The sequence below is a fragment of the Pelodiscus sinensis genome, chromosome 1 (assembly GCF_052426305.1).
Source record: "Pelodiscus sinensis isolate ZL-2025 chromosome 1, ASM5242630v1, whole genome shotgun sequence".
Classification (NCBI taxonomy): Eukaryota; Metazoa; Chordata; order Testudines; family Trionychidae; genus Pelodiscus; species Pelodiscus sinensis.
The window spans coordinates 28,730,270-28,750,492 of record NC_143052.1 but is presented as its reverse complement, the minus strand read 5'-3'; the positions used below and the strand labels follow the sequence as shown (position 1 = coordinate 28,750,492).

Below are 20,223 nucleotides of genomic sequence, written 5' to 3'. Positions count from 1 at the left end.
AGACGGGAGTGGGAGGGGGGAAATGATAGAGGTCTACAAGTCATGACTGGCATGGAGAAAGTAAATAAGGAGAAGTTATTTACTTGTTCCCATAACACAAGAATTAAGGGTCACCAAATGAAATTAATAGATAAGCTGGTTTAAAACAAATAAAAGGAAGTATTTCTTCCCACAACAAAAAAGCAGTCTGTGGAAATCCTTGCTAGAGGATGTTGTGAAGGCCAGGACTTCAACATGATTAAAAAATGAACTAAATAAATTGATGGAGGATGGATCCATCAGTGGCTATGAGTCAGGATGAGCAGGAATACTATCCCTAGTCTCTGTTTGTCAGAAGTTTGGGAATGGGTGACAGTGTGGATCCTGTTCTGTTCATTCCCAAAGGGGTGCCTGACATTGGCTACTGTTGGAAGACAGGATACTGGGCTAGATGGACTTTTGGCCTGACCCAATATGGACATTCTTATGTAACATTCAAGGTACCTTCTACCCTCCCCAAAAACCACATAGAAATAAATGGTAGTAGATGAGAGCTATTTTCTGTTTTATAAGTGCACTTAAAATCTGCTCAAGTAAATTTCTATACTGTAACTCGATGTGTATGTACACACGTTTTAAATGGACAGTTTTCAGCATTTTCTTGGTTGCAATCTTCAGGCAATATCTCTTCTGCATGCAGTTGATTGTCATTTGTGTGCATGTTAGCACTTGAGAAGTACACATACAAAGTTATTTGTGACAAAGGACACTGCATTTTCTAAAACTTGTCAGGATGTCCCTTGCTTTGGAAAAATTGGGATGCCTATCACATATGGCTTCTCTGTAGTAATCTCATAACTACAGTTTTCCAGTCACCCATTTAAAGAAAGCCATACTAAGAAACCACATACACACATTGGTCTTCAGCATAACTATGCAACTTTGTCCCCCAGTTTTCATGTTGTGCGCTTTCAAGGGAGATTGCAGCTTGCATGCTCACTCTGCAGTAGTACTGGTAGCCTCTTCAATATGACTCAGAGGCAACCATAAATCAGAGGAATTAAATTCTCCATTGCTAAAACTAATATATTTGATCTATATGAGGAAGGAATGGAGGGGAATGGAAAGTTTTTTGCCTTCATGGTTGCTATTTTAAAACGTGATCATTGATGAGCTGGAAATAGTCTCCACTAAAGACACATTTTATGTAAAATAGCCTTCAAGCTATCTTGTAAAACCATTAACCCTCAGGTTTGCTGTAGACATGTAATGTATAATATATTTATTCTTAGAAACTGTTTTGATTGGTAGAGTGAAAAAACCCAACAGCCTTAGCTGTATTAAAATGCTTGTAGGCTCCCTATATGTAATCATGTCTCCTCCACAGTTAAAGTATTACCACAATTATTATGTCTGGACTAGTATAGGATACTATAACAGAATTTCCTGGTGAACTTGATGGGGGTAGGGACTAGGAATATTTTTCAGAATAAAATGTATATGCTTAAGTAATGTGATAACAATGAGACTGGGCTGATGTAACCTTAGCAATTAAAACTGGACTCCAGATTAGTATTATCTTGAAAATAAAGCTGCTTTTACAGTATATTTGGGGAGAAGAATAAATATTGGTGTTATCTTAGAAGTCACAGCTTCTATATTTGGGGTCCAGAATAATCAGGTTTTTCATTTGTTTTGAATATTGAATAATCTACTCATAGGGGCTTCCAAAGGTCATCTAGTTTAGCCCCTAGCACTGATGCAGGACCAAAAATACCTAGACCATCCTTGACAGGTGTTTGTGTAGCTAATTTTAAAAAATGTCTAATGATGGGGATTCCACTCTTTCCCTTAGTAAACTATTCCAGTACTTATTTTCTAACTAAGGATAGTTATTTCCTAATTTCTAACCTAAATCTCCCTTGGTGCACATTAAGCACATTATTACTTGTCCTTCCTTTAGTGGATATGGAGCACAATTAATTGCCATTCTTTTTATAACAGCCATTAACATATTTAAAAACTAATATCAGCTTCCTTAACCCCGCCCTCCCCCCATCGTCTTTTCTTAAGACTAAACATGCCCTGTTTTATAGCTTTTCCACTTAGGTCACGTTTTTTCTAAACATTTTACCATTTTTTTCTTTCCACGTTTCTAAAACGTGTCTCTCAAGAACTGGCATGTCAGACTGCTCCAGCGGAGACTTCCAATGCCACCCTATGGCATGCCTATTAATATACTGTAGAATATTACCCTTTCTTGCAGCTCCATTACACTGTTGGCTGATACTCAGTTTGTGATCTACCATAACCCCCAAATTCTTATTAGCAATTCTATTACTTGACTAGTTAATCCCCATTTGTATCTTTTTTTTTTCTTCCTAAGTTTAGTAATTGGTGCTTATCTTTATTGAATTAATTTTTTTTTGATGTCAGACCAGTTCTCCAATCCTGGCCTTCAAAATGTTTGCAACCACTCCTAGTTTACTGTCACCTGCAGATTTTATAAGCATACTCTCCACTCCCTTACACAACTCCATGAATGAAAATATTGAATAGTATCAGATCCAGGAAAGACTGCTGTGGGCCCTCACCATATACACCCTCCCAATTTGACAGAAAGCTATTGAAAATTGAGTATGGTCTTTCAAACGGCTCTGAGCTACCTTATCCATTTTATAGTAACTTCATCTAAACTACAATTTCCTAGTTTGCTCATGAGAATGCTATATAGGATTATCAAAAGCCTCACTAAAATCAGATTATATCATGTCTACTGCTCCCTCCACCCCATTCTCTCAGACCTTATAAATTTAGCTAATCTTTTCTGAAGAAGTGAGTTTTTCCCACAAAAGCCCATCATACTATATATATACATATTGGTTAGTCTGTAAGGTGCCACAGGACTACTCATTTTTAAAGTTACAGACTAGCAGGGCTACCCCTCTGAGACTTATTGTTGAATAGTTTCTTCCAGTATCTTTTCAGGTATCAAAGTTAGCTGATTGGTCTATGATTTTCCAAGTCGTCTTTTCCTCCCCTTTTAAAAAGAAAGTTATAGTTCTTTGGGACTGCACATATTGTTCCTTTCTTTCCTTCACATTGATATAATATAGTCTGGATTCAGAAATGTTGTTCTTGCCCCAGATGAGAAGAATAGGGTAAATCAATGAGTGAACATCTCCCATCAACCCTGCACTGTGTAGACACCACACTAAGCAACCTAAGTTATGCAACTTTCATAGCTGGAGTTGCATGCTTTAGGTCAACTCACTGTAGTCGTATAGCCTAAGATACCCAAGAATTAAGTCTTACAGTGACTTGTATGTCAAAATCAAACATTCAGAATTGCATAAACTGGTTATATAAAACTAGGTACATTGTGGTTGCACCACACTGGAAAAAGTCTTCTGACTCAGTATATCATAATCTTTTGTTTGGTATGCTGACTGGGCGGTAATTACTTTCTCTAAGAAACCGATCTTCTGTATGTCAGCACCACAGTCCATTAACGACTGTGTTCAAAGTCTCCTGCGAATAGGTCCATTTCACCTTTTCTTCTGACCTATCTTATTAGTGATCTCATTTGCATCACTTTACTTTTAATCACATGGGAGAAGCAAGTGGTATATGGGATGAAGCAAGAGTCAGAGATAGTGAAATGGATGTTTGGTGGGTGAGATGAGCAAATGAGTGTAGAGTTGTGGGATTTGATCATTGAGATTGCACAAGTGAATGAGCTTAAACAGCATTGATAAAATTGTTCAGTGAAATACTTTAAATACACTGTTCAGGATAGTCATGATGCTATCTGTAATTGCAGACTTTCACTTGGTTATTTCTTCTAAGTAAATCTATTGTTAGGGAAGAAATTCAACGTTTTATATAGTTTGTTAGATATTACTCTCTTTTGATTGCCAATAAAAAGCAAGAGCAAATTTGGTGTAAAGAAAACAATGAGATACTTTCCATCATCTCAAAAACCAGATAATACTAGGATACAAACGTTCAGAACATACCAAGACAGTTTTCTGTACTCCAGAGCTACTCCACACATGGCCCATGAGCCGCATGTGGCCTGCGGCCTGTTTGTTTGCAGCCCGCAGTGCGGTTTGGGTTTACGCAGGGCTCAAGACGCGGCCCGCAGGTGGGATTCTTTGAACGTGGTCTCCACTGGGAGCACGCTCCGCAACGGCGAGGCATCCAGTTAGGGTGATCGTTGAAAGACACAAGTGGACAGGCTGGCTGGGACAGCTGGGTGCAGGGTGTCGGCCTTTCTAGGCCCAAAGAGGAAGAGCCTGGTGTTCCGGGGCATTGTGTGAAAAACTATTTGCATATATTTGCATGTATATGCAACCACACTTAAGTTGCGGCCCTCAGCATGTGCTCTGAGTATCGTAGCCCCCAGGGCTTCCAAAGTTGAGTGTGCTGTATTCTGTGAATGTTGGCTTCTGTAGCAGGTGGGGTTTGTTCATGGTTAAGATAATTTGGCTGTGGCATAACAACTCTCCAACCTGCTACATTGAACCTGCTTTGAGAAAGATGGAAAATATGGGCCTTTACATTTTTCCTGTGTTGGTTCTGCGCCATGGAGACTTAGCACATTTCCCTCACCTATGCCATAATTCCCTAGGTATGGTGTAATTGTGTGTTTAGCTTCAAAGTGGAAACATTCTTAAAAGGTACGAGGGAAATTTTCCTGCCTTTCAAATCCTTCCCCTTCCTTCAAAACTAATATTTTGCTCTTCATGGAGTGAACTTTGAGCTTCATGGCCCCACTTTTCTATCTGCTGACTGCTTCAAGCTGCAGGTTCTTTTAAATATCTTTAGATGTACACATGGCCTCTTTCCTCTGAATTAGAATGTCTGTCATTCCCATGTGCATGACATGCAAACTATTTGGGAGGATTCTATGACTGGAGCCAGGGATGATTCTCCTTTGAGTAGCCATGTAATACCAGCAGTATACCAGGCTATCTGTGGCTATTGCACAAAGAGAAAAGCCCTGTCATAATCTTGTGCAAACTCTGTTTAGTAACCCCTAAACATTACTTTGCGACCCAGTCCAGCTCCTGTTGAAGTCAATGTGAGCAAGTACACACTACATCTCTGAGAAAGTCTGGGTCCTTTAGACTCTTTTAATAGGGCACAATCTAGCACTTGAAAAATAACTTCTTAAATGTAGTGGCTTTGGCCGGATCTGTAATCCGGGGACAAGCTTGTGTACAAACCTCAACTTCTGTACAGCTATTTTTAAAGCCCTACTAGCACAAATCTGTGGACCTAGATTGGGAGGCTTGCTTCCAGATGCAGTGTACATGTGCCCTGAAGTGTTTGCCAGTGATATCCGTAGGAAAGGAAATGATTCCAAAGCTTCAGTGGGTCAGCAGCTGCAGAGAGAAATTTGGATTGCATAGGGTTCATAGAAAATTGCCAATCTGTTGTTCTGTGACTTTGCTTTTAGTTGCCAGTTCCATATTCCATGATACTGTTGCAGAGATTTTTTTCCCCCTTTTCTGTGTTTATTTGTATCTTTATATGTTGTCAAAAATAAATTGTAAAAGAGATTGCTGAGAACTGTCAGCTCAATAATGACATAACATGAAGAAAAAGAATTAATCACACTACTTGAATGTTTAAAACTCTTAAAGTTGCCTTTTAGAAATGTATCCAGCTGATGTAAATTAATATTCATCTCTGGTATGGAGTGTTGGCTAATGAGCCAGTTGAATGAATAGCTAAATAGAAAGAAATGAAGTTTTAAACATGCCGTTTCTATTGCTTGCTTGGAAAGTTGGCAGCAATGTGTTTTTCAGGGTAGTCTTGTTGACCCAGTGAAATGATTGGGGGAAAAAAGTGTGAATTTTGTGTCAATTGTAATTTGAAACAAGTTATGGTTTGGTCAATTTTTGAATTTTACTGCCAGCAGAATAATGAAAGACATTGTCAAAAGAGAAACCAAATATTGAATATTCTCACATAAGTGTATGGCTAGCAGGCCTCATTGATGGGTAGTCATGCACTCTTTAGTGATCAGAACCAGTCTGAAGCTGATCACAAGGCATAGATTCAGTTCCTAATGGTCTCCCATTCATCGTGTGGCCAGGTATTCTGTCTCTACAGAAGAAGCCCACTACTATGTCTCACACTGGACAGAAAAAATAATTTGTAACAGAAGCGTTCCCTACTCCTTTTAATGCATCTATGACTAGCAGTGCAGGCTAATCCTGCCACAATATAATCTCTTTGGGCAATTTAAGAATGGCCATACGGGTCAGACCAAAGGTCCGTCTAGCTCAGTGTCCTGTCTTCTGACAGTGGCCAATGCCAGATGCCCTAGAAGGGCCTTCAGTTTTAATTGAGGAAGCTTTCTGTTCCTTGTTTGGTCTCCTTTCAGAATAGGTAAGACAAAATGGTACCCAAACAGGTTACAATGAAGAATAAATCTCCCTGCTATCAGTTCAAGCTTGATGATAAGGCAGGGGAATGGTCAAAATGCCCTATAGCAAACCACGTTCCAGACTCTCTAGCAGAGCCATGGCTCCAGTCCACCTTCAGTAGAGCACATTGGCTCATCCTTGATGAAGGCTGAGGCTGCTAGACTCAAATAAAAACCTTGCATTATCATTACTCCACTGGTAAACACGTACACTCCAGATCTGACTGGAGTGGCAAAAGATGCATGTTATTTTGCAGCCACAAAATTAGCAGCAATTGCTCTGATGCACAGGTCCTTAAAATCTCCACATGGACGCAAAAGATTATATTCCCCCATGTGTGGAATAAATTCATGTGCATAGAGGCATGTCCAAATGTGCACTACCAGTAGAAACAAACAAACAAGCAAACAAAAAAACTGGCTGTGGGCACTTTGCTGTGGGGTAGAATTTGAATCTCTCCTGAGTGGCTGCACAAGCTCTCAGCTTCCAGGGAACACTGGCGCAGTGGGGTACGCCCCAATGTTCCCTCAAAATGTTCCCTCCATATGTGGAATATATTTTATCTGCACCAAATCCTATGCGTACATGCACCACCAACAGAAACATATGCTGCCAGCTGTGGGTGATCTGGGTGCTGGGCGGCAGATGAGTGGCATTTGATTTTCTCCTGGGTGGCTCAGCTTACAGGGAGCAGTGGTCTGATTTACTGATAATGAATCTTATTTTGGCAATAAGAATGGAGAATGTTCAGCAACTTCAGAAACCTCATTGAAATGTCACATTTGAGTTCTTTCTTCTAGAATCATAGAAGATTAAGGTTGGAAGAGACCCTAGGAAGACATCTAGACAACCTCCTGCTCAAAGCATGACCAACTCCAACTAAATCATGACCAACTCCAACTAAATCATTCCAGCATCCTTCACTTCCTCATCTTGAAGCATCTCAGCAAACATATTAGAAAGATATCACTCAGGATATCAACTTTGTCTGATATTTTCATAACAGATTATCTGATTTCAGTCATTCTTACCAATGCTTTTCTCCAGATGCCCATCCGACATACACTATTCCTACTTTTTTTGTAGGAACTGATATGACCAGTGTCAGGATCCTTTTAGTTTATGTACATTCTTTAGGGTTTTCTCAAAACTGATGGGTGATCATTTACAAATTACAACGAGCTGGGAACTCCCCTTTTCCCATATTTGCTGACATTCTGGTAGAGATCTATATCTATGAAGGTATTTATTTTTACCACTACACTTGTAATATTCACACTAAAGTTGTAAAGTTTCATACACATCTTAGAAAAAAGCCATCTGTTTTTATTTAAAATGTGAGCTATCTGTATACTCATATATAAATAAAATAAGAAAAACCTTTCTAATGGAGACTAGGTTAGAGAACCAGCAATTGAATGTCCATAATATTTCGAAAGGACTAATTAATTTGGTTGCTTCTGCAGTTGTTGTGTACTGAGGTGTCTTTTATGGGCATGCATGCACTCTCTTTTGTTTTATGTGCTTCATGTTTGATATTGTTCCCAAAGTCTATGACTGGGGTTGTTGATGTACCTCCACAAAAACTAGATATTATTTATGTTGGTGACCTTTGATGCAAGGCATTTCTTTGTCAGGCACACTGAGATTCTGATATCTGATGCCACTTTGCTCAAGTGGGGGGCATGTTGGAGGAAGATGGTGGTAAAGAGTTTCGTCTGCACAGGAAAAGATAATGTGGATAGCTTTGGTTATGCTTGCAAAACAGTTTTAATGTTGTCTTAGTGACTGAATGGGAGAGTCATAATGATTTGCTTTAGTAGCAGGCAATATTGCTGTTCAGTTGGCCTTGCCAGATGGCTCTCTTTTGCAAGATCAGAAAAATGAGAAGTTCATTGGCATGACTTGAAAGGTCCAGGTCCAGGACTTCTTTCTATAGCTTCCCTGTCCCATTGTTAGAAAGGTAACCTGCTTTATGCATTCCCTGTGATACCTTGATCATGACAATTCCCTAGAGAGTCCAAAAAAGACAGGTCCCTTCCAATTCTGTTAACTCTAAATTAGCCTCATCATGTTTTGGTAGAGAACAATACTAAAACTAACCAGAGACCTCATTCAGCATGTAGGAGGCACTAGGGTTCATCCTTCACCAAAATCCAGCACCAGTGACATTGCCTGCTTGGCTTTTGTAAGGCAGACCTACAAAAATTTGAGCAATTGTGGAAAATATTACTACTGCTTTTGTTTTTTAAAAATTCTTCTTCTAACTGTGCTATTGTATGGAGCTATTTTCTATATTGGTATAGGGACAGACAGCTAGATTGCAAAGTATAATCTATCAGAAATTTTGTAGTTCTTACAAGCTCTCATAGATACTGGGTTCAAAATGGTATTCCACGGGTGCATCTTTACTGCTTGGGAAGAGTCATCAACTTGACCTTTAGCTTCACATGTCTACAGCTGATTTGGTAAATGCAAATTTCTGTATTTACCATCAATGTGACATCTTTTTTTACATGACCTTTAAGTCTGGCTTTATAAATGTATCACTTGAGACTCCTCAAGTAGTTTCCATCTTTTTCTGCCAATTAAAGTTGTTTTCCTTCTGGCACATACGTTGGTTCATGTCATGGGGCTGAAACACCCAGTCACCCTTTGAGGGAGGAAGAAGACACATTACACCCTTGTGGCCAGGTCTAAAGGGTATTCCACGTCTTGGAACTAGGTCAGGGGTACGCAATAAATTTAGAAGGGGGCCATTTCACAAATTTTCAAAGTGGCCCTGGGCCACCCTGGAAAGGGGTGGGGCCAGGACACTTACCTGTGTTCCCCTGCCCACAGACCCCGATTGGCCTGGGGGCGGGAGGCGTTTGTGAAGCTTTTGCGCCCCATTCTCCGGCACCTAGAGAATCACCAGCTGTTCAGAACAGCTGGCTGTTCACTCTAAGAGCCACACACCCCTTGCAGGGCAGTAGACTTCACACTCTCGCCCCCCTGTCCCCACCCAGCAAGGGGTATGCAGTGCCTAAAGTGAAGTGCCAGCTGTTCAAAACAGCTGGCAGTTCACTATAGGAGCCGCGTACCCCTGGCAGGGAGAGGAGAATTTGCATGCTCCATCTTTTCCAGGCCAATTGAGTCCTGGAGATGGGGGAGTGTCAGGGTGGCTGCAGGCCGGATCAATCGGCTTGGCAGGTTGCATCCAACCCACAGAGGCTCTCTTGCCCACGCCTGGACTAGATGCTCCAGTGTCTGTGTCTTTTACTTAATCACTATAACACTCCCCTTTCTTCCCACCATGGTTAGGGTAGTGCGGGCTGATGGCCAGCGTCAGTATAAGAACCCCAAGCAGTTGTGGTAGTGCGGTCAATGGCCATAGTCACTATACAACTCCCCATGGTCAGGGTAGTTTGGCCCAATGACCAGAATCACTATAGCAACCCCCTGTGGTCTGGGTGGTGTGACCCAATGGCAAGAGTCACTATATTCAGCAGTCGTGGTCACCACTCCCAAGATTGGGAGTGACCATGTAGGGGAGCCCGGACCCTTTTTCTCCACTGGGTTCCAACTCATGGACCTGTCAGTGGCTGATTCACCTGAGTCACTGAAATCTTTGGCATCTGTGGTCTGATGCTCTTTGCACCTGCTTTGGTGTCCCTGGTCCGTATGTCTGGATCTGGTCCTGTTCAGCTGGCCTCCCAGCCTTGAAGTGCAAGCAGTCCACTTGCTGGAGCTAGCAATGTACCTCCTTCCTCTTCAGCAGTTGGTCCAGACTGAGCTTCCCTTGGGTCTTGTATATTTTGGATGCACCTGGAGCATGCCCTCCTCTGGTGTACCAGTGTGGGGCTGATGCATCCCATCCCAGTTCAAAATATATCTAAAGTAAGGCTTTTTTCCACAGAGGAAAGAGGATTGCATCTTATGTCAAGATTAAGTAGTTCCTAGTACAACTCCAGAGTTCATATCCAATCAAGTTTATATTTTTGCACAAAACAAGGTAATGTTCCTTCCTCCTTGTGTTCAAACTGCGCTCTTCTAAAATCTTTCCATTAAATGGATATCAGGATTTGTCTTCATAGAATCAAACCAACCCCAAAAGTTTACTCTAGCCTCATGGATCAAATATTGTATAATGCATTCTAACAGGGATAAGGAGTTCTTGTTCTGTTCATTCAAATCAGCCCCAAAATCCTGGTCAGAAAAAGTAAGGACATCTGCAAAAGAAATTGTTAAACAACCACTTGGAAGAATATACTCAAAACATCAGGTTGACAAATTAGTATGTAAGATGCTCCTTTTGAGAGTAAAGCCCTACAAACTGGACGGTAAATACAATTGTTTTTATTGGAGTGGTAAATGTATATAATGCAGAATAAAAGTCTCAGGGGGTGATGTTTGTCATCTGAAGAAGTGGGTTGCACCCAAGAAACTTCATGACACTATTTACATGGTTTTTGGTTAGTCTCTATAATGCAGAATGTTTGTTTACCTTTTGATAAATTTGTTGATAGGCTCTTTTGCTTGTATTTTGTTTTTACCGTTTTTATCTTTGTACATTGTGCTTTACTTCGCATTTGCGTAGATTGCCACCTATATATTCATCAAGTAGATAAGTCTCACCTGTTAATTTTTTCTCAAATAATCTGAAGGGCTAACAATCCATCACTTCCCTCACTCCCCTCTTTTTTTTTTTTTTTTAAGAGGATGTTCTTGAAACTTAGTGAATTTCTTAGACCACTTTTTTCTTTCATCTTGGACCAGTGCATGATGTCCCTTTAGTGAATTATAAATTTTAGGGCCAGAATGGACAATTGAGTATCTTGTCTGGTCGGTGAAGATTTCTAGCCTTGTCTGTCATTACAATAAAGAAATTAATAAGTAAAAAGAAAAGAGCAAACCCTTTTCTCTCCTTTTGTAATAATTTATTAACATGATATTTTAAATAATTGAAGTTATTATTCAAGTGTTAAAACACTTCAGTTTTGTGATTTTTGTATTGAATCTGCAAAGATCATTAATTGTAATGATGTGTTTAATGTCTAGAACTAATGTTTCAGAGAGACTCAGCATAGATCAAGCTTGGGATTGGGAGAGCTTGAACCTCATCTTGGTTTAATCATATTTGTGCTTCTGAAAGTCAATTAATGCTCAGTTTCCCCTCTTGTAAAAATGGGGAGAGTGGTACTTCTTTTAATCAAATGCTTAGAGATCTAAAGAAGAAAATCACGATATAAGTGCTAAGTATTACTGATTATTTAGTAATGCCAGTGTCTATTATTCTTGAGCAATTTTACAAAACATGGCATTAGCTCAGTGGAGAAAGTTTAAGGGGAAAAGATTTTTCTATCCCTTCATCCATCAGTGTGCTACTTTAAAATTATGGGGGGAAAAAAACTGGCAGTATCATTGGAATGACTTGGTGTCCTCTCTTTTCTAGTTTAAAATTATGTAGATGATCAAACACTGTAAATATTCACGTATTCAAAGAGCTGGGGAAAATGTATGTTGCAAATCAGAATTTAGGTAGAGTCAAATATCAACATTTTAATTCATTTTTAAGTGGAATGTTTCTTTAAATAGTGTTAGGTACCTATTCTATAATAAGAATACAAAAAAGATTTTCAGGGTGCCCCTGCTATCTTTCTGATGGAGTTGTCTGATAGTCAGAGGTTTTGCTGTCAGTTAAAGCAGATTTTAAAGAAACAATGGCTCAAAAAACAGAGAAAGCTTTTTAACAATTGCTGGAATTTTTTCTTTGACCGCAGACTACGCGTCTCTTTTTATTTTTGGAAATAAGAACTTTGGATTGTGGATTCTGTCCTTCATCTGTGGTTGCAAAGCAGTCAGTTCTTCTTCGAGTGCTTGCTCATGTCCATTCTGATTAGGTGTATGCGCGCCGCGTGCACGGATTCCGGAGCTTTTTTCCCTTAGCAGTATCCATAGGGCCAGCAGGGAGCCCCCTGGAGTGGTGCCGGTATACCGGTACATATATACCCCTGCTGGCCCTCCCACCCCTCAGTTCCTTCTTACCACCCGTGATGGTAGCTGGAGCGTGCTTCAGGCTATTGCCTATCTCTTAGCAGCTTATCTCTTATCCGTTGTATTATAGTTCGCAGTTGAAGTTTCTTATCTAGTTAAGTAGTTGTTAAGTATTGTAAATAGTTATTTAGATAAGGGAGCAGTGGAACCCTCCCGCGAGGGGAGGGCATGCCAGGGCCCCAGGGCTTCAAACCCTATGCCTCCTGCTCCAAGCCTATGCCCTGCGGAGATCCTCATCCTGACTGCCTTAAGTGTCTGGGCGAGGCTCATCGAGCTGAAAGCTGCTCTATCTGCAAGAGCTTTAAGCCCAGGACTAAGAAGGAGAGGGACTTCCGACTGAAACTCCTGCTAATGGAGTCGGCACTGCAGCGTCAGGGCAAGGAGCGGCCTCACTCCGCCCGCAGCGCACCGATGGTGGCACCGTCGGACAGCAGGGCACCGAGACACAGATCGCCGTCACTGGTGCCGAGGGCCTCCAAGAGCTCGAGGGGTCGCTCGGCAGAGAGGAGTGCCCAGAAGGTGCGCCCTAAGGAGGGGCACCTTTCTTCTAAGTCCTCTAGGAAGAGGCACAGCCCGGACAAGGGCAAGAGCCCTGGGCAGACAGTGGGGCTACGAGAGGTCTGTCAGCCTTCCACCCCAGAGACTTTTGAGGCGGCCCGGGACCTCATCCACATGGCGGTGGATGAAGGGGAGGGCCCGGTACCGCAGGAGCGGACCGCGCCGGCACAGGCCTCAAGTGCCCCCCAGCAGGACAGGGCTGGGCCGTGGGACCCTCTGGGCGACGGGCAGGCCTCGGCCCAGCAGCAGCAGTTTTCCCCGGTGCCGGGGAGAACACCGGCACCGGAGCCGGGACGAACACCGGCACCGACCCCGGGCCCGCTCCCGACGGCACCGGCAGCGACTCCAGGAGCGTGTGGGCTCGCTACGCCGACGGCACCGGCACCGGTGCAGGGTCCGGTGCTGCAGACGGCTCCCTGGGCGGTGCAGGGCCGCGCACCGTATTACGCGCCACCTGCGGTGCCGCAACAGGCGCCCCGCACGGCACCGACGCTGTTGCCGCTCCCGGCACCGATCCCTGCTTACTCCTTGGGAGCACAGCAGCAGAGCGCGGCACCGATGCTCATGACGGCACCGGAGGGGTACGCACCGGTCTATCAGATTCACCTGGGCGCGGTACCGCCGCAGCAAAGGCCTCCACTCATGCCACCACCGGCACCACGTGTGGTGCACAGGGGCAAGCCATCGGCCATGGCAGACCAATGTAGGGTGCAGGCTTCATCAGCCCCTCCCTGGTCAGCATCAGAGTACTCTTCGGAGTCGGAGGCTGAGTCAGTGGCTTCGACCGGGCCCTCATATAGGTCGCGGCCCCGCCATAGGTCCCGCTCGTCGGTCAGATCATCTCACCGGGATCCGATGGTCCAGCAGCAGTCGCAGGGGCAACCCCAGTGGGCTTTCTGGACGCTCTGGGCATACCATCAGGCCCAGGGGCCTCCCCCTACGGGGCCGGCAGCGGGGTCATCTCGAAGAAGTAGCACCCCATCTGCCAACCCCTTGACAGCCCCCCCGCCTGGAAGTGGCTCGCCCATGGCGTCGGGGCCGAGACCCCCGGTTATTGGTCAGGGGGAACCAGGGGCACAGATGACCGAGGAGGCAATCCTCTCAAGGGACTTCTCGTCGTCCTCGCCAGATGAGGCCCTGGCTGACCCCTCACCTCAGCTCCCGTCTATGGACTCCAGGGCGCACCAGGAGCTGCTCCGGAGGCTGGCGGTCAACATTGCGGTCCAGCACGAGGAGGTTCACGAGGACTTAGATCCGATGGTGGACATCATAGCGGTAGCGGGCCCTGGTCGGGTGGCGCTCCCACTGAATAAAACGGTGGACAAGCTGTCTAAAACCCTGTGGCAGACACCGGCCTCTATTGCGCCGACCCAGAAGGGGGTCGAGAGAAGATACTATGTACCCGAGGAGGGGCATGAGTATCTGTTTACCCACCCGGCTCCGGGATCCATAGTGGTTCAGGCCGCTGGGCAGAAGGAGCGCCAAGGGCCTCCAGGCCCCACTCCGAAGGCAAAGGAGCCTAGGAGATTGGACCTGGTTGGCCGGAAGGCCTATGCCACAGGGGGCCTCCAGCTACGTATAGCTAACCAGCAACTGATGCTGGGGCGTTATGCTTTTAATACGTGGGCGACTATGCAAATTTGCCAGCCAGCTTCCTCCCGAATCCCGCCAGGAGTTCGGGGCCTTGACGGAAGAGGGACAAGCAGTGGCGCATACCTCTCTCCAGGTGGCCTTGGACGCAGCCGATTCGGCAGCCCGCACCATGGCCACAGGGGTGGTGTAGTGCCTGGCTGCAGGTGTCTGGCATCCCACCCGAGGTGCAGACCACTATCCAGGACCTGCCCTGTGAGGGGCCGGCCTTGTTTTCAGAGCAGACTGATTCCAAGCTGCATAGCCTGAAAGACTCAAGGGCAACCCTGAAGTCGCTAGGGATACATACCCCGGTGCCTCAGAGGCGCTCTTTCCAGGCTAGACCCTACCCTAGAAGGGGGCAGAACAACGACAGGGGTCGCAGGAGAGGCCGCAACAATAGCCGCCCTGACCTTTTCAGGGGCAGGCGTAGGGGGCCTCGGTCAGACTCCGAGAGAAGCTCAGGGCCGTCCCCTGGTCACCAAGCTAAGCCCTCATTTTGAAGGTACGCCAGAGAGCAGAGTACCAGTAGCGCCTATCTGTCCGCCCTTTGGGGACCGTCTTTCCCTATTTTACCAGGGATGGTTAAAGATCACGTCGGACCGTTGGGTCCTAGACCTGGTGAAGCAGGGATACACTATCCCCTTCCTTTCCTACCCTGCCTCCCATCCCCCAGCCTCGTCCCTTTTCAGGGACCCCTCTCACGAGACGCTCCTTCGGCAGGAGGTGTCCAACCTGTTGATGCTAGGGGCCATAGAAAGGGTACCTCCAGACGTAAGGGGAAAGGGTTTCTACTCCCGCTACTTCCTAGTACCCAAGGCGAAAGGGGGTATGCGTCCCATACTAGACCTCCGAAACCTGAACACCTTTATAAGGAAGACAAAGTTCAGGATGGTGACGCTAGCCTGCATCATCCCATCACTCAGAAAGGGGGACTGGTATGCTGCTCTCGATTTAAAGGACGCGTACTTCCACATTTCAATTTTTCCAAGTCACAGAAAATTCCTCCGGTTCACGGTGGGACAGGACCACTTTCAGTTTACGGTCCTCCCCTTTGGACTGTGTACAGCCCCAAGGGTCTTTACCAAATGTATGACCGTGGTAGCCGCATTCCTGAGGCGGCACAGGGTCCAAGTGTTCCCATATCTGGACGACTAGCTCATAAAAGGGCAAGTCTCGAGAACAGGTACTGGACCATGTCTCGAGGGCCAAGGCTCTGTTCGAGAGCCTCGGCCTCCTCATAAACGAGGCCAAATCACTGCTAGAGCCCACGAAAGTCATAGACTTTGTGGGGGCCCATCTGGACTCGCCTATGGGCAGGGCGTCCCTACTGAGAGACAGATTTTCGACCATTCAATCGCTGGTAGTGGGGCTGCAGGAGTTCCCGACTACAACAGCGAGGACCTGATGAGGCTGCTAGGCCACATGGCGGCGGGCACTTACGTGGTCCAACACGCCAGGCTACGCATGCGCCCATTGCAGGGGTGGCTCAAGGTAGCGCACAACCCCTTGAGGTCGCCGCTGGATGCGGTGGTAACTATCCCCCAGGACGTCCTGCGCTCGCTGGACTGGTGGAAGGACGAGAGCACGGTGTGTGCGGGGGTCCAATTCACCAAGCCATCCCCGTCGGTGCAGCTGGTCACGGACGCCTCGGACGTGGGATGGGGCGCTCACCTGGGCAACCTCAGGACACAAGGTATGTGGTCGGCAGAGGAGGCTCGCCTCCATATAAATATCAAGGAGCTGCGGGCGGTCAGGTTGGCCTGCAGGGCGTTCCTTCCCCACTTACAGAACAGAGTGGTGGCGATGCTGACAGACAACACTACGGCCATGTTCTATATCAACAAACAGGGTGGGGCGCGTTCCTCTCCCCTGTGCGGGGAAGCCCTAGATCTATGGGAACTGTATATAGCCCACAGCATTTCTCTGGAGGAGTCTCACCTCCCAGGAACCAGGAATGGGCTGGCGGACAGGCTCAGCCGTTCAATCCAGGCGCACAAGTGGGTGCTAAGGTGGGATGTACTCCACGAGGTCTTCCAGAGGTGGGGGTTTCCCCGCCTGGACCTGTTCGCAACTCCGAGCAACGCCAAGTGCGGGGAATTCTGCTCGTACATGGGGCACGGGCAGGGCTCTCGGGGAGATGCGCTGCAGGTCAGCTGGCCCAGGGGCCTACTCTATGCCTTCCCCCCGTTCCTTCTGATCCACGACACACTCCTCAGAATACAGAGGTTCAGGGCTCGGGCCATCCTGATAGCGCCAGTATGGCCTCGACAGTACTGGTTCACCACCTTGCTGGATCTGACTGTGGAGGGCCCGCTCAGGCTACCCCTAGTGCCAGATCTAATCACTCAGAGCTGCGAGGCCGGAGTGGCACTCCACCCGAGCCTTCCATTTCTCCACCTAGCAGCGTGGCTCCTCAGTGGCTTTCAGTGACAGAGTGAGCCTGCTCTAGAGATGTCCAGGAGGTCCTCTTAGAAAGTAGGAAGTCGTCCACTAGAGCTCTTTACGAGGCTAAGTGGAGGAGGTTTACTTCCTGGCTGGAGGGCAGGACGCTCGCTCCAGGTGAAGGGGCGGTTCTGACTGTCCTGGAATTCCTTCTCCACCTGCGGAAACAGGGCCTGGCCACAGCCTCCCTAAGGGTGTACCTGGCGGCCATAGCAGCCTTCTGCGGGGGGGGGGGGGGGCGGCAAAGGTCTATCTTTGCCAACCCCTTGGTTAAAAGGTTTCTAAAGGGAGTCGACAGGTTGATGCCGTATGAGAGGCCTCCGGTACCGGCGTGGGACCTTAACCTGGTCCTGACTGCCCTTATGAAGCCCCCGTTCAAGCCCCTAGCTTCATGCTCCCTGACACATCTATCTTATAAGGTAGCATTCCTTGTGGCCATTACCTCAGCCAGGCGGGTGTCTGAGCTTAAGGCTCTCACCTCAGAACCACCTTACACGGTGTTTTTTAAGGACAAGGTGAGGTTATGTCCACACCCGGGATTTCTTCCCAAGGTGGTCTCACACTTCCACATGTCCCAGGATATTTACCTGCCAGTGTTTTACCCTAAGCCACACGCGTTGCCCAGGGAACAGGCTCTGCACTGCCTGGACGTTAGGAGGGCATTGGCTTTTTATATAGATAGGACACGAGAGTTTCGTAAGTCAAATCAATTGTTTATTTCAGTGGCAGAAAGGATGTATGGTCAGCCAGTCTCGACGCAGCGTATATCCTCGTGGATTACTTCCTGCATTCGACTGTGCTACGAGGGCGCGGGTAAACCACCGCCGCACATAACAGCACACTCCACTAGAGTCCAGGCGACGTCGGCGGCGTTCCTGGCCTGCGTGCTGATCTTGGAGATCTGCAGGGCAGCAACCTGGTCATCAGTGCACACCTTTGCAGAGCATTATGCAATCACGCAGCTGGCCAGGGAGGATGCTGCTGTTGGGACGGCAGTTATGTGTTCTGCAGAATAATAAAATAATACTTAGTCACCTTCCGACCCCGCCTCCGGAGGGGGGACACTGCTAGGGACTCACCTAATCAGAATGGACATGAGCAAGCACTCGAAGAAGAAGAAGAGGTTACTTACCTCGTAACTGTAGTTCTTCGAGATGTGTTGCTCATGTCCATTCTGCATCCCACCCACCTCCCCGTGTCGGAAGGAGCCGGCAAGAAGGAACTGAGGGGTGGGAGGGCCAGCAGGGGTATACATGCACCGGTATACCGGCGCCACTCCAGGGGGCTCCCTGCTGTCCCTATGGATACTGCTAAGGGAAAAAAGCTCTGGAATCCGTGCACGCGGTGCGCGTACACTTAATCAGAATGGACATGAGCAACACATCTCGAAGAACTACAGTTACGAGGTAAGTAACCTCTTCTTTTTTAACAGAGAAGCTTCAGCTTTTGAATAGAGAAACTTCTTGTCTTGAAATATGCTGTGCCAGGTGCAGGTCATACTTTAAATTATCTGAAAAGGTTTGTTTTCTCCTAATTTCTTTCCCTTGCAGATCCATAGCTAGGATCCCTTTTTAAACAGGAAGATGTGTTGGGGGAAAGAATAGTACATACATATTGGTAGCCTTTCTGTTAACAGTTTTTATGCAACCTATGATGCAAGGCTGAGAGATATTTCATAAAAATACGTAATTATTAGTATCTACATTGTTATCTTTCACTTTAGTTTGATACTAACCATTAATAGTATTGCTTCTTTATGTCATGTATGGAAGAACCTATTAGTATAATTTCTAAAACTAAATATACACACAGCAAGCCCTTATATTTAGTGTGTGTATGAAGGGTTAACATATTGAGTCACATGGATGATGAAACTTCTAACCTCATTTTTCATTTTGATGTTTTTAATAATTTTGTTTTATAGCCACTGTATCACACCTTAGTTGGTTAGATCAGTAGTTGCTCTATGGTAGCACTTTGTAGTTTATATTCTGTTCATAGACTGAGCCTACCAGGCTGGACTTTGAAATAACCAGGACCATTTTTTTCCAATGTAGAGAAGTTTTTTTTTTATTAATTTAAAGAATACTCCTTACAGTACAGATGTTGTTTGAACAAATCTTTTCTCATTGATGGATGGGTTTAGTAATCTGGCAGTTTGTGTAAAGCTATCAGATCCTTCAATGGGGGAGGAGGGTAAAGGAGGCAATCCAGTTCTAAAGGCCCCGGGGTCCTGATGGCTGGAGCTCCAGGCCCTTTAAAATCATTGCAGTGTGTGCTGCAGAGCCCTGTGCCACACATTCCGGCCGGCTCTGAGGGCCCGGGCAGTTGAGGGGGCACCACATTGTCCGGGCAGCACTGAGGATGGTTAACTGAGGCCCGGTCCCTTCTTTGTGCATGGAGCTGGCCTCCCATCCCCTTTGCCTAGGGGCCAGCAATCTTTTTGGCTCTCCTGAGTTATACTGTTTGTGAAAGAAGGGAACTCCTAAGATCCTCTTCACCCTAGAATGGCTGATGTCAATGGTTCCCTCTTGTCTTTTTCTATCCACATGTGGATTTTTTTTCATCCATATGCAGAATAAATTTTTATGTGCTCTGACGGATGTATGAATGTACACCACAAATAGAAACATAAGGCCTAGTGGCTAGGTACTCTGCTAATCATCTGGGTGGCATTTGAATCTCTCTTGAGTGCACAGTCGGACAGCTTGTAGGGAACACTGACTAACGTGCTTTTTGCTTCTACCTATTTAAACCAGAAATTGTAAAGAAATGGAGACAAGAGAAGCACAACACATAGATCGCAGTTAGGAGGTGATGCAGAGAGGTGTGTCTGTGGACTTGTGTACATGGGGAAATATACTGGTATAACTGTTGCAGATTAATTTATTCAGCTATAGTTATTCTGGTCAATCTCCCAGTGTAGACAAATCCAGAAAAGACTGAGGGTATGTCTACTCTGCATTCCTCTTTTGAGAGAGGAATGCAAATGCAGACAAATGAAATTGCAAATGAAGCGCAGATTTGAATTTCGTTCGAAATAACCCTTAAACCTCATTTTATTTACAAATAAAATAAAATTTAAAAAATCTGGAAGAAAGGGTGAAGAAATTGTTTTATTATATGCTGATGTAGT

At 45.7% G+C, this 20,223-nt stretch overlaps 1 protein-coding gene and 1 pseudogene across 2 annotated transcripts in view; both read left to right on the top strand.

Annotated features, from left to right (window-relative positions):
- COG5 (component of oligomeric golgi complex 5) overlaps nt 1-20,223 on the top strand; it is a 347,964-nt gene that overhangs the window by 77,897 nt on the left and 249,844 nt on the right. The gene's annotated exons all lie outside the window — the stretch shown is intronic.
- On the top strand, nt 7,224-18,645 carry LOC149525547 (uncharacterized; annotated as a pseudogene).